General features: G+C 43.4%; 1 pseudogene; it reads right to left on the reverse strand.

Annotated features, from left to right (window-relative positions):
- Positions 1-259: 259 nt before the first annotated feature.
- Positions 260-1,041, reverse strand: LOC144798045 (uncharacterized; annotated as a pseudogene).
- Positions 1,042-18,112: the final 17,071 nt, after the last annotated feature.

An 18,112-nucleotide genomic window follows, 5' to 3' on the forward strand; every position in this document is an offset into this window, starting at 1 on the left:
ATGGATGCATAGGGATGGTAAATAAGCTTCCTGAAGATCGAGTCTGACCAACCAATCGTTTTGAAGAAGAATATTTCTGAGATGTAAATGGTCTCCATTTTGAAGTGATGGTACATGAAGAAATGTTGAAATTAGGTTAAGTCTAATCGGAATTTTATGTTCTTTTTCTGCACAAGAAAAATGGTGCTGAGAAACCCCGAAGGATTGAAGGAGGTGTCTTCTATAGCTTGTTTGGAAAGAAGGCTTTGAATTTCGCTGTTTATAAGGCTGTTTTACTCTTGGGAGAAAAGAAGCGGAAGAGGGAAAAAATGTTGAACCGGATACTGGTAAAATTCTGTGAGATAACCTCGAACTGTTGGATTACCCAGGGATCTGTGGAAAGAAAAAAAACATGAGCTGAGAAATAAAGCCAGTCTGCCTCCTACGGGAGGAAGGCCAGAACTAGAAACATTTACCAGAGTATTGCTCTCCTTTGTTTCTGTAGCCTCTGGACCGGAAACCTCTGGTACAACGGGGGTAGAATTGAGGCTTGTATCCAGAATAGGTGTCGGATTGATTATTTTGAATGGAGGAGCCTTTGTTTGAGGAACAGCTGGCTAAGTGACTCCGACCTTTGCCTGCCCTGGTGAAAACCCCAGGGGAGAATACCTTCTTGAGAGATGTTTGAGCCTTGTCAATGGTTAGAAAAGTAGAAACATACTTGCCCAACTCTTTAATAAAAGAGTCACCAAATAATAAACCTTTGGCAGAAGGACACTCTCCATTGGAGGCTAAAGAAGCAAGTTTTGGGTCAATTTTTAACAACAAAGTTTTCTTTCTTTACAAGGAAATATGCACATTAGCACTCCCTTGTATACAAATAGCCAGCTGTGTCTAATTGGATAGAGTATCCGGGTCAATGGAAGAACCATCTATCGTGGCTTCCCCTGCCATGTCTAAAATCCCGGTGAGAGGGCCCACCAAATTCAACATTCTATCTTGGCAGTTGGACCAAGCTCTATTCACTTGCTTTTCAGGGTCATTACCAAACTTCGTGAACATTTTATTTTATATCTGGTTATGGTAGACTTGTCAAAGGCATTGCATGGATGAAAATAAACATACTCTGCTTAATGCTCGGCATGTACCACTCGCTAGAGTTTGGATGATGGATTAAACATGGATCAATGAGATGGTCTACAAGTTCTTGAGACACAGGGTGAGACACACCACCTTCAAAAGGAGAAATGTTATGCCTGTTCTCCGGAGGCGTATAAGAATTAGAATCAGCAGATCCATCCAAAAGATCTGTGTCATCTAACACACCATCATCATCAGTGTCTCTTATATGGGATATAATAAGGGGAGAAGAGGGAGGCCATGATTTTGACCCAGAGGTCGCTGCACACTTCCTACTCTTTTCAGAGGAGCCCTCATTTGAGGAAGCAAACATTTTTGAGAAAGTAGCTTCCAAAGTTTTAGACATATCCATCATAGATACTGAAACAGATTGTTTCACGGAGTCATTTATGAAGGATTTTAAATTATCTTTATATTGTTGAGAATCTTTTTCGTCAGACATGATAAAAATATCAGCAGAAATGCTATTTCCTATAGAAATTTAAAAGGGAAAAGGGTAGTTGCAGAGGAGGCAAACTCGCCAACCGAGGGGAGGAGACAGCAACGAAAGGTCACACCAGGGAGCGGATTCGCTATGCCGAGCAAATGAAGAGAAAGGCAAGTGGACGCTCTGATATGAGCGGGGCAACTGAAAGGTCTCAACCACCACTGAGGAGGCAAACTCGCCAACCGAGGGGAGGAGACAGCAACGAAAGGCCACACCAGGGAGCGGATTCGCTATGCCGAGCAAATGAAGAGAAAGGCAAGTGGACGCTCTGATATGAGCGGGGCAACTGAAAGGTCTCATCCACCACTGAGGAGCAAGCATCTGACAGTGCGAGGGAACAGCTGACAGGCTTCACAAATGGTGCAATTACCCTTATGGGAAGCGAAATAAAGATCTAAGAAGTGCGCGTGATGCGCGCAGCAAGTAAGAGAGCTTTGATGAAAGCTACCAGATTTGACTACCAAACTTAACAATAAAGTAAATAATTTACAATCCATCACTAAATTTTATATTATTAGAACATAAAATAGTACTTACCTTGATTGTGAGCAGCAAGAAAAGAGGACTCTTGATGGCAGTCAACATAATTATCCGGTTACTCAACGTCTGATTAGTGTCCCATTGTGATGTCATATTGTCATTTTCTTTCCTTTGTTTTGGGGATATGTGGTTTTTTGCTTGGCTAGTATTATAATTTAAAGCAAGAAAAGACTGCATAATAGGAGCCTCCATGTCTTGTAATTAAATTGCAAGCTCATCGAGTTTTGGTACAGATCTCTACTCTTGCCCAATACATTAGGACTATCCTGGTGAACTTTTCTGACTATGGGGTAAAATAAATACTTGTTGTAAGATAAATTATCCCCAAAAAACCCTATCTGCACTTTAAAATGTCCCAAAACAGGTGTTTGTTATAAATATACTGTACAAATCAATGCGATCTTTTTGAGAACATTATAATCAGATTAATAATTATAACCTGACAGTTGATAGGAAAGCTCTGGATGAATTTCTAGGTCAGCTGTCGATGCCTACACTCCCTGAGGAAGATCGATGCAGCATGGTTAACCCTATTAGTATGGAAGAGCTAGAGGAGGTTATTAACAATTTACAGAGTGGTAAGGTATGTGGCCCAGATGATTTCCCATACAAATTGTATAAAAAGTTTTGGGATATATTAAATATATATTTGCTGTGATTAGCTAATTCTACTTTTGGTAGGGGTCCACTCCCACTCTCTTTTAATACTGGTAAAGTGGTAAGCCTAATGAAAAAAGGTAAAAAACCCAGGGGATCCAAACTTTCACCATCCCATAACATTGTTAAATATGGACTATACAATTATAATGAAATTGTTCGCAAATGAGCTAGGTATTAAATAGATTCATAGGGATCAGAATGCTTTTATTAATGGATGTCAACTATCAAAGAACACCAATTACTTAACAGAGGCTCTTGACACCATCTCTGTAAAACAAATCCCTGCAATATTTTATTGGATGCTGAGAAGGCTTTGAACCTTGTGACCTGGGAGACACTTTTTTGTATTCACAAGAGGTACATGTTTTTCCCCCAGATCACAAGGCTCATACAGAATATGTATAAAAATGTGGAGGCAAAGGTGATCATTAATACACCAGAAGCAGGAAAGTTGAAAGCTCGACTAGGAATGAGACAGTGCTGTCCCTTGTCTCCAGGCCTCTTTGCCTTTAGAGTCTCGCCTAGCATTGCAGCGAGCATGCGCCGCTCGCTCTTGCGAGGCATATTGTATTAGAGGAAATTTTAGAAGTGGGGTTGAAGCCCCGCCCAACTTTTTTATTTGCTCGCACCATCATTTATGGTAAACGCTGGCTTGTGATTGAAAATGAGGCTTCTTTGTTACCGCTCTGACTCCTTTTGGGACGGCCCATCTGGCCTGGATCATTTACTTGCGGCGTTATCTTGCCTGCTTCAATTAGTCGGTGAGCACTTTTTTTTACACTTTCGCAATGGCGACAGCTTGTTTTTTAAATAACCAGCGCTCACCTCCCCTTTTTTCTGGACACGCAGACCCCAGCTGCACTGGACCCATTCTGTCTTTACTCACTGTTTAGTCAATATTTGTAGGGGCCATTTAAAGCAATGTGTGGCCGCTATTAAAGAGAAAGTGCGGAATGGGCGCTTTAAAAAACAAATGTGTTTTTAAACCTGCGAAACAAATACTTTTTGTTTTAAAGCGTCCGGTGCCGTGCTTTTACTTTAATGGCGGCCGCGTCCCTTTAACATCACACCTTCCCCAGCCCTCGTCGCCCACAACAGCCATAGATAGCTGCACATTTGGGATTAACAGTAAGAAAGGAAGGTCTGACTCCAGGAGAGACTCCATACCTGTCACTTACTGTATGCATCGCTTAAACAGCGGCCATTAAAGATGACACCGGATGAGCACCATGTGGTGGGGGGTGCTGCGGGGCAAAGACGGCGTTACTACCTGTACACCGTACACTTCATGTAGGTTATAGCCAGCGCATGAACATCGAAAATGAGGGGGGGATTGAAGTAATCTACGCTGTCTTAAGAGCGCTTGCTTGATAAGCGCTCGGTAGAGTGCAGTAATGCTTTTTATCTGACCGAGTAGATACGGGTGGAGCACTCCAAGGAAGAAAACTGTGGTACACATTACGGAATGTGTGTGTTCACTTGGTGTGGATTGCTTCATAACCAGCGTGTCTTCACATCTTTTTTTCACAAAAGAAACACTCGCTGTGTCTCTCTGTCCATTCTCCGTCATGCCTGCAGCCTTGGGATAAAGCCAATATGAACAACCTATACACAAGACTCTCTCTTAAATGCATATATTTAAACACACACATGCATTCTTATGTTTCAGTGTGGCTGTTTGTAGTAATAAATGCAGGTGGCGCTCTTTAGCCACATCCTGAGTAAAATGAGGCGCATTCGATTATTTAATACGTTTCTTGCTTGAACTTTAAAGAGAGCGGCACACGCTCCTTCCTACCTTTCCTGTCTCCACTTATGTGAATTTTCGCAGCATAATATTGTGCTGTCCGTTTAAATGCATGTTCACCCATTAAAATAAAAATCACATATACTTAACATATACCAGACCTACTGGCTTTGCCAATGCTTGTTTTTATAATTGGTGCTGTAACCTCGAACCCCACCCAGTTGTGAGCTCTAAATAGTGCCAATAGAATTCCAGGCTGTATTTGGCCGGCGATGCACGAAGGACTAATCTTGTCAGTAATTTGCTTTACTCTCTTGTGGGTTGACTAACTCGTTTGCCAAAATGTATCACAATTTGTTGTACAGCCTTGCTTTACTATGCACTCTAGGGGAAGTTTACCACCTCGTTTCTAAAATACTTGCAGCCCACTATACCCAGACTGTCCTTTCCACCTTGACCGAGATAAGATCGTGCTAATATACGGCTGGTGCCGCCACTTATGGGAAACATGTTTGTAACATTGTGAGTCCAGACTACAAAGATAGCAATGCAGGCAGGAGTCCCCTTTGAAATCCTGCAGGCACCCTCTCTGACAGTGTTAGTTGTTTTTCTAGTAAGAACTGAACTGAAGTGTCTGCCTGTTGGAATGGATGGAAGACTCCCTAATCCCAGTACATGGAAGGCATCAGCTTCATTTCAGAACTAAACAGATGTTGTGCCAAAGCCGCAGAATAACTCCAGGAAGTAGGATAGTGGTGCCAAGATGGCGACAAGTGCAGGTGAGATGTCCAGGGAAGTGACCCTGCCTGTGAACGTACCCCGCCTCCACCAGTTCGTTCAAGTTCTGCCTGTGCTAGGTCAGTAAGTTCTCTACAACCTGCGGCATTCACAGTCACTGGGAAATCCTTGTGGCAAGAATTGCTTATTATCCATGGCTATCGCTGCACAGATCACTGCAATGTCAAGTATCTTCTTTTTGGGCTTTGACTCGAGTGTAGTGAGGTTAAATTGTCAAAGCTTTTGGAAAGTGATTTATTTTTAGAAACTCCAACCTTGATACAAATAACACTCCAAACAAAAAACTAAGGTGATCCTTCAGTTAGACTATTTCTTGAAAAACAGAATAAGACCTTATTTATTCAATGGTCCATTTAATTGGCTTAGGATATACACTCTCTGCTGAATGCCGAATGCAGGCATCTAGTTCTCTCCACCACTCTCGTAGCACTGTGCTCGTGAACTGGAATAGAGAGAACACTGTAGTCAACCAAGATGCAGTGTTTGGCTTGACCCATAATTTGCCACCTATTTCTGGCACTGGTATAGATGTCTCGTGGTACCAGGGGCCATTTGTCGAACTGGGCAACGGTTGTACTGGGGATGTTGTTATGCACTCAAATAGCTCCACACCGGGGGTGCATTACAACTAGCTGCAATTCTCTCCTTTTGATGCCCCAATGGTGGTGACTGAGAGTTCTATCTCAATGGGATGCCAATTGGCCCATAAAAATGTGATTGTCTCATCAGAAAAACCAACTTCCTTCAAAGGCAGCTCCTTCTTCGGCACCTGTGACCTCAAGTTTTAGGTAAGGCAATCAGTTTCAACGGTAATTGGACAAAGGGATAGATACCTTAGCCCCTTAATCATCTACAAAAAAACAATGGTTTGGGCAATGGTTTATTGGGCTCTTCAAAATAGCCTCACGGGCCAGAGTATATACCTCAGTTGTAGCATTTGGTGCCAGACCAACTGGTCATTCAAATTCTGAGCTACACTTGAATATGTGGAAGAAAGCAACAGCATTTAGTGTAGTATCCAGTCCCAATGTGATGAGGTACACCCTAATGCGCGTATGTAAATACGTGGTATTTATACAGCTCGGTCCTAGATGGAGTGCTATCCAGGGTCAAAAGCAGAGACATGCAAACTCAACTTATGTTTGAATGAATAAGAAGGAAAGTGGACTGTTACCTGGTCCTGATGCAGTGTTCTTTAAAGAGGCAAATCTTCATCTCTTTCCTAAATCAGAGCACAGTTGGCCAGTCTAGATTGATACCAGGATATCATTTCAGATTCTAGGTCAGTGGTCTCCAAACCTTTCCTGGAGGGCCGGATCCATGCCAGATTTTGTGCACTAGGTGCATGGATGGAGAAGGCCTATAGCCATCTCCATATTCAATGCCTCAGAATGCATGGCAGTGGAAGACAGCCCATAACTCTCCCAGTGAATGGAAATTACTCCAGAGAGCCCCTAGCCAATCAGATACTGTTGCTGGGGCTGCAGCTCGTTGGACTGTAGTGAATAAAGAAACACATGGCTTTATCTTAGGCGGGTGTGAATGGCCATTCTCATAGCTTTGCCTTACGCAAGTGTAAACTTCAAGCAGACGTGTTGCATCATAATGAAAGTGGTAGAGTGAACACAAGGAACTCTCCTCTGGTCAATTGTGACTCTTTATTGTGGTCTTCCTACAGATCGCTCTAGCTGTCTGTTGGAGAGAGCATTGTGCACCATACTCCACAGAGCCAATCCTTGCTCAAGATCGGATGGTTTTCGTGTCAATCTCAGTTGCCTTTCTCCTGTTTGTTGATTTGCACCATACTCCACAGAGACAATCCTTGCTCAAGATCGGATGTTTTTTGTGTTAATCTCAGTTGTTGATTTTGTCCCTTTCTGTGTTTGATACCCAACAGCGTTATATTCAGTTTTGCGGTCAGTAGGTTTGTCAATTGTCCTGCTCCAAACGCAGCATTGAAATCAGAGCCTTGTTTAAACAACACCAGTTTGCTGTCTTTCAGTTACACCTAGTGGACACTAGAAAAACTGCAACAGAAATGTGGAAGCTACAACATTGATGTTGACAGACATTGAAGACTACTTGAAACAAGCAATACCAATGCTAATCAGTCTTGCATGTACATAAAGGTAAGCAAGGCAATTGGTATTGTCAAAGACTGTTTTAATGCTGTTTTTAATAGCATTAGAAAAAATATAAATATCTGCAGTCTGATGTTTCGAATGCCCAACTATAGTTTAACATTGCTCATACACTGCCCATAAATCGTTTATAAATAAACTGTAATCTTCAGTTCGTGGTTCTTTAGTGTATTATGTGTTCCTTGTAAGATAACGATTCCCAGAGGCTGCAGACTGTAATTGTTTTTTTTGCATACAATGGTGTGGAGAAGGAGTAAAATGGTGGATAGGGTTGGTGGTGCAAAATGAATGGGGCATGGGAATAAGACAGTGGGATAGGGCGTTTGATCATAGTGCTACACATGGGAGCAAAGGAAACACGGGGTGATACAGTGGGAGGGTGGAACAGCAGTCTTGCTGACCAATTGTATGTTACAACCTCCACCATCCATTTGGCCTCTCAAAAATGTGAACCCTCTGCCACTGCTAGTTCCTATTCTCTATGTCATACTCCATCTTTTCCCCAGGTCACCTGCATGTATCAGCACTTCATCTCATCTCACTTCCGTCCAGGATTCATACTGCATCTCTGTATACTGCCTGCTTTCTGTGTTCTCCAGGTCTGAGAATAACGGGTGGCTGTTCCCTCTTTTTGACTCAGTAGCTTCTAGATCTAGTGCAGTGGTCTCCTCAGGTGAGACATTAATTACACTCTGCTCCCCATGCCACTCTAGGTTCCTTGCCGTGCCACTCAAACCTCTAGTTATGTCTTTATATTGCTCCATTTATCACATTTCATGGCCAACCATAGGTATCTCTTTCAATTTTTGAAGCCGCAGACCCCACAAGGTCAGCCTTACTTGGTTGTGCCTTGCTGTCCCTGGTCATGAGTGCTGATTTCCTCAGGTTGGTTCACTGCCATTAAGTAGTATCAAGTAGTATTTGTAAAGGTCTACTTATCACCACAGGGGTTATCCAGGCACCATGCTTTGGGTCTCAGTCAAAGATCCAGTTCTTGAGTTCTATCCTGAAATGGTTGAGTGAGGGTGAGGTGCGAAGGTGGACATGCTTTGGCAGTGAGGTGAGAGAATGAGCATCCTCTGGTGCGGCTGCAGTGGATGCGTGTCATCTGTGCAAGGGCGTGGAGTGCAGAATGCAGGTTTGTGGCGGGTTGGTGGAAAGTCTGTCAGTAATTCGTGTAGTGTGGTCTGATGTTGTGGAGGGCTTTGTATGCGTAGGTAATGAGCTTGAACGGGCATCTCTTGTGGATGGGGAGCCAGTGGAGGTGTTGGGTGATGTGTGTGCTCTTGGGTAGTTTGAGGATGAGTCTGGCTGCTGCATTGTGTACTGACTGGAGTCTTTGCACAAGTTTGGAGTTTGTGCCAGCATAGAGTGCATTGCTGTAGTCAAGTTGGCTGGTGATGAGGGACTGTGTCACCATATTCCTGGTGCTGGTCGACAGCCATCTGAAGATTTTTCGAAGCATGCATATGGTGTTGAAGTAGGCGGATGCAACGGAGTTGACTTGGCGCCTCATTGAGAGTTCGCTGCACAGTATGATGCCGAGGTTGCGAGCGTGGTCTTTATGTGTGGGGGTAGGTTCAAGCTCTGGTGGCCACCAGGAGTCGTTCCAGAGGGCGGTGTGTCTGCTGAAGATGAGGACTTTCGCCTTGCCCGTGTTCAACTTCAGGCAGTTGTTTTTCGTCCATGATGCTTTGTTCTTTATGCAGTTGTGGAATTTGTTTTTTGTCTGGGTGGGGTTCGCTGAGAGTGAGAGGATGAGTTGGGTGTCGTCCGCATAGGAGCTGATGTTGATGTTGTCAAATCTGACAACGTCTGCGAGTGGAGACATGTAGAGGGTGGGGCTGAGAGATGAGCCTTGGGGTACTCTGCAGATGGTTGGTTTGGGGTGAGAGGTTGAAGGGGTGAGCTGGGCTCTCTGGGCGCATCCTGTGAGGAAAGACTCCATCCATCTGAGTGCACTGCCTGTGATTCTGATCTGGCAAAGGCTCTGGAGGAGTGTGAGGTATGACACTATGTTGAAGGCTGTGGAGAGGTTGACGAGGATGAGGGCAGCTGTTCCACCTCTGTCTATTAGGGCTTGGATGTCGTCTTTTGCTGCGATGAAGGCTATCTCTGTGCTGTAGTTGGCCCTGAAGCCCGATTGGCATGGGTCTAGTAGGTTGTTTATTTCCCGATGTTTGGTGAGTTGGATGTTGATGGCCTCCTTCAGAACTTTGGCGGGGAAAGGGAGGAGAGAGATCAGACAGTAGTCCTGTGTATCTTTGTGGTCCGCTGATGGTTTTTTGAGGTGGGGCTTGACCTACGTGTGCTTCCATGCATCAGGTAAAGTTGGTGTGGTTATGGAGGCGTTGAGGATGGTAGGGATTTGGGTAGCTGATCTTATTGCTTCCCAGGTTGAAGAGACGATGTGGGCAGGGGTCATGAGGGCCCCTGTGTGGATGGACTTAATCAGGGTGGTGGTTGTTGGTGGGTGGAGTTGCTCCTAAGAGGTGATGGCATGGTTGGCGGTTGTTGTCAATGGGTTGCTGAAGATGTCAGAGGGTTAGGGTTTGAAGTTTGTGTAGATGTTCTCAATCTTGTTGTGGAAATGGTTGACGAGGGAGTCGCAGAGTTCTTGGGAGGGCGGGGTCGCATTTTCTGTTGCTGAGGGGCAGGAGAATTCTCTGACAATGGTGAATAGTTCCTTGGTTCAGTTGGTGCTTGTTTTGATGCACTGGGGGGGGGGGGATTCTTTTTTTGCAGCTTTAACTTCTTGTGGTAGTTGTTGAGGGTGGTTTTGGATGTGGTTTGGTTGATGTCATTCTTGCTGACCCACCATCTTCTTTCTTGTTGTGTGCAATCGTGTTTTGCTGTGATACCTACAGAATCATGGTTGGACAGAAGGGGCATTGATGGGATTGCAGGTCCTGAAGAAAGCCGTACAGACCCTTTTGAGGGCTAAAAAGTGGCTGAAACATGTCGATGAGTATGCAGTTAGGAGAGGTGAGGGGCTACTAATAAAACATGTCACCACCATCCTATTCTTCCTTTTAATCATGGACGAGTAGTCCAGGAATAAAGCATAGTAGCGGGTATACCCAAGCTAGTTTTAGATATACTCTGCACATTTAATTTTTTTTATCCCTTTAATTTCATGTTTGTGTTGTCTTCTCCTTCCCTTTTGCTCCACCCCAGGCGTTGGTCTGCGCACTGGTGTTAGTAGCAAGCCCTATGATGAAGCATGCCACAACTTGTGGGTGAGGGCAGTTTTTTCGCATCTAGCACATGCCACTTAAACTTAATAAGTGTGATATATAATATTCCTACCTCTCTTTTGTGTGCATCAAGTTAAGTGTGCGTCTGCACCCTGTGAGTAACCCTACAGCCGAAGAGTTGTTCGGCAGCTGACATGGTGCCTTCCAGAGCAAGTTAAGAGTGCGTCAGCACCCTCTGACAAACCCAACACCTGAAGATTCGTTCCGCTTCTGATGTCGAGAACAGCCACGAGCCCTGACGGAACCCCCAGGATGCTGAGGTTGCAACAGAGCTGCCACAATTTGCTTGGGACCAGGGTGGGAAGGAACAGAGAGGCCCCTGCATAGTGCACCACCAAGCCACATTTTAGTAGGAATGTGGCTTAGCCAGGTACGGAGGCATATACTGGGAAGAAGGGAGCTAGTTACAGGGATTTAAAGTAAACCTGTTCTTTGCACTAGTTAAGCACTCCTTGCTTGGAACATTGAGGTCACTCCTTTGCATAATAACATATGCTTGTCACCAAACTATACGCTTTGATATCTAGTGATGGTAACTAGATATTCTACACTATTATTAAGACTACAAACATGGTGTTGGTGTTGGCTGTATACTACATACTAGGTGTTCCTTCACAAGCACCCCCCCTGGTTTTCTGACTATAAAAGAAAACAGAGGATATGTATGGACCCACACCTGGCTTCTCCTTTCTATTGAGGGCGATTTCCTGCCGGGAGGCTGGAGTTTCTCGAATCCTAGAAGAAAAAAGAAAAAAGGAACCTTAAAAATTCAACCTTTATTTTGAAAATAAAACAAAATAACGCAACCTTAAACTGTCTTATGAGTCTAATTCCCGCCAAGCCTTACAGTCACACATCAGCAAAAAATACATTTCTAATTATAAGTGAGCTTGGTAGCCATCATCAATGTGATTTGAAGATCAGAAGAGGACTGAACCTGCTGTCTGATATCAGAGAAGAGCCCTAAAGTATGGGACCTGTTCCCCATCTTGTACCCAGGAGTTCTCCCAGGGGACTCCAATGATTATAACACTGGCTTACAACAAGCTACACGAGGCCTTTCAAGCATCTGCTCAGCTGATCAGTGGCAACTGGACCTGGACTAGGCTCTGCCTGCCACCCTGTGAGTTTTTAAGGACCTCCCCATAGGTCCTTGGAGGCTTTAGAAGTGTACTCCTGAGGTGGATTGGGACTTGAAGGACTAAAGTCAGAAGGCAAAATATTTGCCCAGGTTAAACCTGGTTGGTGTTATCCAACCTGCACTCCATCACAGTCAGTGTCAAATTGCCCCTGGGTCCTTGGTTACTGCAACCAACCATCACTGGCACTTTGTGCTTCTTGGCACTAGTTCTACTTAAAACTTTAAATATTCATATCTACTGTTTCCCTTATTGGATTTTTGTAATTTGGTGTCATTTTGTGTATTGCATTGTATCCTATTTTTCTAATTTGTTTGGGGCTTCCTATTGTTTTGGATTTCAACGTTATTACTTTTTTAGTCTTGCATAAATACTTTAAACATTTCCTCTAAGTTAAGCCGGTCTGCTCTGTGCCATAGGACCAGTGGTTTGTGCCCAGGTTTATTTAGGGACTTTAGTAGTTCATCCTATCAGGGATTGTGACTATTACTTGAGGTGGGTTCTTAATCCCTTCAACTAATAACCCAATTTCTTACACTTTTCTGGTCTTATATGTGGGGATTGTACGAAAAAAATGTCAGACAAACCAGGGACCTCATTATCTGCTCTGTTCTCTGAAGAGAGTTACTGTCACAGATGATCTTCCTGGTCCCTGCCGCCATATTTCATCCTCAGTGGGAGTACACAGAAAGTGTGTCAACAATGTTGGCAACCTAGACAAGCCACGAGATACACCAGCCTGCACAGGGAGGTGAAAGAAAAGGTAATTAGAAACAATATGCAGGGTGAAAAGGGGAGCTGATACCAGAAAGGTCCAAAACTACTTCATATGGCATTCCTCATCTCGGCGACAACACAAAGAGAATTATACTTCCATCAGGTAGTGGTACCACTCCCCCCATCTATTACAACTGTGTTAACCAAATTAATCTGGTACTCGGGCAAGGTTAAGTGTCTGCTACATTTTACTAAAGAGAACACTAGACAAGTTATGGTCTGGTAAGAGGGACAGTGGTCTCCCTTGATTGAAAGGAAGAACACATAATTTACACATCCATCTTCAGCCGAGTAAAGGAATCTACTGGGGAAAGCAAGATTTAAATTACTGTGGAAGACCTCCTATGAGATTTACAACATGAGTCTCCTGAGCTAGAAAACATGCATTGTGGCAAAAGTTTTGAAAGTAGGTGCAAGGCAGCACAGGGTCACTGTACAGGGAAATCCAGCCCTACAACCTGCATTTCATCCACTTTCTACAGCTTGTCATTGAACTATGGGAGGCCCCTCCTCATCTATGCTGTGAGAGGGTCTAGACACACTTTACCCCTTGCCTTGATGTCCAAGAACTAGTTAGACTTAGAAGGTATTCAATGAATCCAATGATTGTAAACTCTCTATGTTGAAACTCATGCTCCATTCCTAATGCAGTCTCAAACTAGAATTGTCACAGGAGCAGGAGGGATTCTCAGGCAAGGTAATGATTGGTAGCTCTTCAACATATTTGTCTATACCTCTTACCCTAATTATTAGTTATTACAGAGTCAAGAGACCCTGTCGGTACAAGAAAATCCAGATTGCAATTGGTAGATTCCAAGATATGAGCATATTAAGTTCTCTGCTGCCCCTAACCCTGGCAGTGAAGTACCAGAGGTAAAAAGGCACCACCAGGCAATAGATAAATCTAGCTCCAGCCGAACCAGTAGTCTGCAAGCTATTAACCAGTTGTATCTCCCACTAATCAAAAACTGTAATTTCTAGTTCTCTTGCACATCTGAAGCTCGCAATAAGCAAAATTATATCTTCAAAACTGACACTGAACTGGCTGATCATTCATCAGCTCTCTCTGGCATTATCCCAACTCAAGAACTATTCAACAGTTTTTCTTCCTTGTTGGGCTAAAGGCAACATAGAGAGAAAGCTATTCCTATCTCTACACCTTACTTTCTCTTCACATCAGTTTTTGACCTGTAAACATAAGCTTTTCTGTTTATATCAGGCTCCCCATTAGACCCGTGCACTGCCCACATTTTAAAGCCGCTTAGCCACCTACTATCAAAAACTCTCAGTAAAATTCTTAAACAGTATCCCTCTCTAGGTAAGGTCCCTTCCAATTTTTAACAGTGCTTTACGTCTCTCAATTTGAACAAGCCTGACCCCTCTCTTCTGGCTAATTGCAGGCTCATCTCCCTTCTGCAGGTATGTGCCACAATCACAGAAGCTCATATGTGGCTCTTCAACTTGCGGGACCTCTGAAATCCTTTGATTGTCTAGATAATCCTCAGGTGGGATTTTGCCGTGGATGCCAAAAAGAGTCAAGCTTCTCTCCGCCTTGGTTCTTGTAGACCTTTCTGAGATATTTGACACCATTGAACACCTTTTTGTGAATACACGCAATCAGGGTTGCAAATCATGAGCCGATTTAAGGCATAATTATTTTGTTTTTTAAGAGCCATATGTTATGGAACGATTTTGACTTGCCATAGTATTTGTCAGACTCTCAACAAAATTAGCCTATTCAAGACGCAATTATGTGGAATATAATAATCATGGGTTTGCCCAGTAATCATTGATTTAATTTTGTATTATCAGGAATAAGATTAAGCAGGTGCATTTATACTTTATGTTAGAAAATTACACTTCCAAAATGGCAGCCATGTAAATAAGTTAAAATGAATGCGATGTGGATCTTGGCTAGTTTTTTTCCTATGTTGGATCTTGACTAACCAATGAGAATTTATTTGTTTGAATTTAACCATGTCTGCTGCTTTAGACGGCAAACATTGAGAAAGGTGCGCAGCCGAAAGGCGTTTGTTTGCTTCATAAATAAAACTTGAGCGATTCAAGAACCCCATGAGTCCCTGTTTTCTTAATTGTTAATGGGATTTAGACCGTGAGCCCACCCTCGTGATCGGTCTGCTGCCAAGGCTTTGGATTCTATATGTACTCTGATTATACCCAGCAGGGCACGAGTCCTATAACAAGCATTTGCAATGCAATAGGTCTCGCAACTGCGAGTTTTGGAGCTATTGGTATTATAAATGGTATTGTAAATGACAATGCCTTTAATTTATGTTGCACAAACCAAAACATAAATAAAAGGCATGTCATTTACATCCACGAGCATCAGACAGCCACGAGCATCAGACATCCACAAGCGCGGGCATCCACAAGCGTCAGGCATCCACAAGCATCAGGCATCCACATGTCCAGCCCTTCTCTGCTCCACCCAAGCCTCCCCTCTCTGTTCAGCCCTTCTCTGCTCCACCCAAGCCTTCTCTCTGTCCAGTACGAAAAGCGGACAGGGTGGCACCCAAAACCCCTCTTTTCCAATGGGAAGCGAGCGTTTACCATCAACGCTGACGCTACCCAATGGAAAAGAGGGGCGGGGCTTACAGTACCCTTTTTAGAACATTATCTCTCGCAGGGCGTGGCAGCAGGTTCGCTGCTCCGCCCACACCTCTGCGGGACAATATGCAAATGACCTCATGACGTCACGTGCCGAATGTGTCCTGGTGTCTGAAAATTACACTGAGACACATTCAGCATATTTCCGTGGGGCACAGCTTCTTGGCAGGGGGGATGGGGTCCACCCTGTGAAAAGAGTGGGGGGACGCCATGTATCTGTGTGTACCCCCGACTTCAGCCCTGATACCCAGCTCTTCCTAAGCTGGGGAGCCGTAGTTATGCACTAGGATACATAGGTTGCTATTTGGCAAAGCTCCTGCCTTCTTACACTATCTGATCCGTATTTACCATCCTTCTTTACTGGTTAAATCTTCTAATGTAATGTTTCTTGTACTTTCTTGGTATGAAAAGCAGTGCTCAGGGAGCTGGAGTTTTACGCGCTTTTGGCTCCACCTCTTTGAATAATCCTTCCCATTATGCTCTGGACCACTTCAGATCTTCTGATTTTCTGAGTTTCTGTAAATGATTGAGAATATTTTTCTTCTCACTTTTTTGGTCCTGTAGTGCTTACTCAAGCTCTCCTTCATAGCACTATAAAACCCTCACAGGAATACACATGCTCTGTAAGAACAATGCACATGAAATACAAATGTTGAGCCATCATTAGCCCAAATCAATTGTATTGTATTGTTCTCTTGACAAGTTTTGTCCAAACCCTGCATGCAGTTTGGCAAGTTTGCACAGATACGTTTGCACTTTAACCTGGAAACAAGAAGGGAACAGAAGGCACAGCGTCACTTTGAATTAACTTGTAATCCCGTTGACTTCATTTGGTATACTGCTCTCTGCTCAATGAAATCACAACACATGGCAGTAGAGACATAATGTGTGTCTACATTGCTTGATTATTATATTATTCTATTTTTTTGATGAGTCTTGCACAAACGTCTTCTGTACTTTAAGCGAGGATGTACATACACCGCTGCACTTTACCTTGGAATAAGGCTGCCCTAAACAGGACACTGGGAGACACTATATTAAACATTCTAAATAGACTATAATTTATCACCTTTGTTCTCTCTAATGAAATATTGTCTAATGTCTTATCTCCACTGTCTTCATTTATGTAAATGAAAGTGCAGCTATGGAGATAACCTATTCGATACATTTTGGCACATGCACTTTAACCTGAACTAATCGAAGATACTGTGACTTAGATGTTCTTACTTTACACTTTAATTTCTACTGCATTCTTCTATGAACTCTGTAACAATTTTTCTTGTGGTGCCATTTCCTTGACTGATTTACGATTTAAATATTAGGGATAGGATATAGGAACAAGCTAGTGCTTATGCTCTAATCTGCATTAACATACACACTTTTATTCTATGAATTTCATATTTTTATACATAAATTTGCCGGAAATTATTCCATTTACAGTCAGTAATTAAGAAGTCTTTTTTCAGCAGTTTTCTATTTTAAAATATTATTGGCTTTTCTGTACAATGGATTATGTTTTTTTTAACTGAAATAAACTTACTTTGGCAAATAAAAAGTCGAAACCGGGTGAGCACCGAGTGTCAATTATTATTAGCATAGCAGTCAGTTATTCTGGGTATCAGTAAGTGAGGTGCTTCAGTGGGTCTTGCTATTATCAGGATCGGAGTTATATGTCAGTGTATCACCTGGAGTAGAGCTCTGAGTAAGTCCCACCGGCACAAGCAGGGATCTGGGAAAGTATGAGTTGTATCAGCATCAGAGCTCTCCCTGAGCCAGTACTAGGATCACAGCTCTGGGTGAGTGGTTGTTAGCACTGTCAGGGCTTGTGTGTCTGTACAATGACAAGTATAGCACCGAGTGCATCTGATTATGATCAGGGCCAGTGGAGCTCTGGTGAGTCTGGGATAGTCTAAATATTAAAGATGGTAGAGCTCCAAGTCAGCCTTTGTATTAGCTGAATCCTAGCTGTGAGTGAGTCTATGCACTGTAAGAAGCAGAGCTTGGGTGAGTCTGTGTGCTTTCAAAAGGAGAGTTTTAGAGGACTATACATATTTTCAGCTGCAGAGCTCTAAAAGGTCTAGATGGTATGTATTGGAATCAATGATCTTTGCAATGTATACCATCAGAAGCGGAGTTCTGTGTACTATGGAAAGCAGAGTACCAAGGGTATCTGAATGTAGTCAGGAGAAGATGAGTTCTGGGTGAGTCTGGGTATTATCAGAGCTCTGACTGAGTAGCACCAGAAACAAAGCTCTGTTATCAGGGTCAGAGAGATATGAACTAGCATTAGCAAGAGAAGAGCTCCAAATGACTATGGGTACTACGAGAGACAGAGCTCTCCATGAGTGAGTCTGTGCATTATCTGATGCAGAGCTTTGAGTGAGTCTGTGCATTATCTGATGCAGAGCTTTGAGTGAGTCTGTGCATTATCTGATGCAGAGCTTTGAGTAAGTCTGTGCATTTTCTGATGCAGCGCTTTGAGTGAGTCTGTGCATTATCTGATGCAGAGCTTTGAGTGAGTCTGAGGACTATCAGCAGCAGTGCTTTGAGTGAGTCTGTGCATTATCTGATGCAGAGCTTTGAGTGAGTCTGTGCATTATCTAATGCAGAGCTTTGAGTGAGTCTGAGGACTATCAGCAGCATAGCTTTGAGTGAGTCTGTGCATTATCTGATGCAGCGCTTTGAGTGAGTCTGTGCATTATCTGATGCAGAGCTTTGAGTGAGTGTGAGGACTATCAGCAGCAGAGCTTTGAGTGAGTCTGTGCATTATCTGATGCAGAGCTTTGAGTGAGTCTGTATTATCTGATGCAGCGCTTTGA

This window comes from Lissotriton helveticus, chromosome 12, assembly GCF_964261635.1.
Source record: "Lissotriton helveticus chromosome 12, aLisHel1.1, whole genome shotgun sequence".
Taxonomy (NCBI): Eukaryota; Metazoa; Chordata; class Amphibia; order Caudata; family Salamandridae; genus Lissotriton; species Lissotriton helveticus.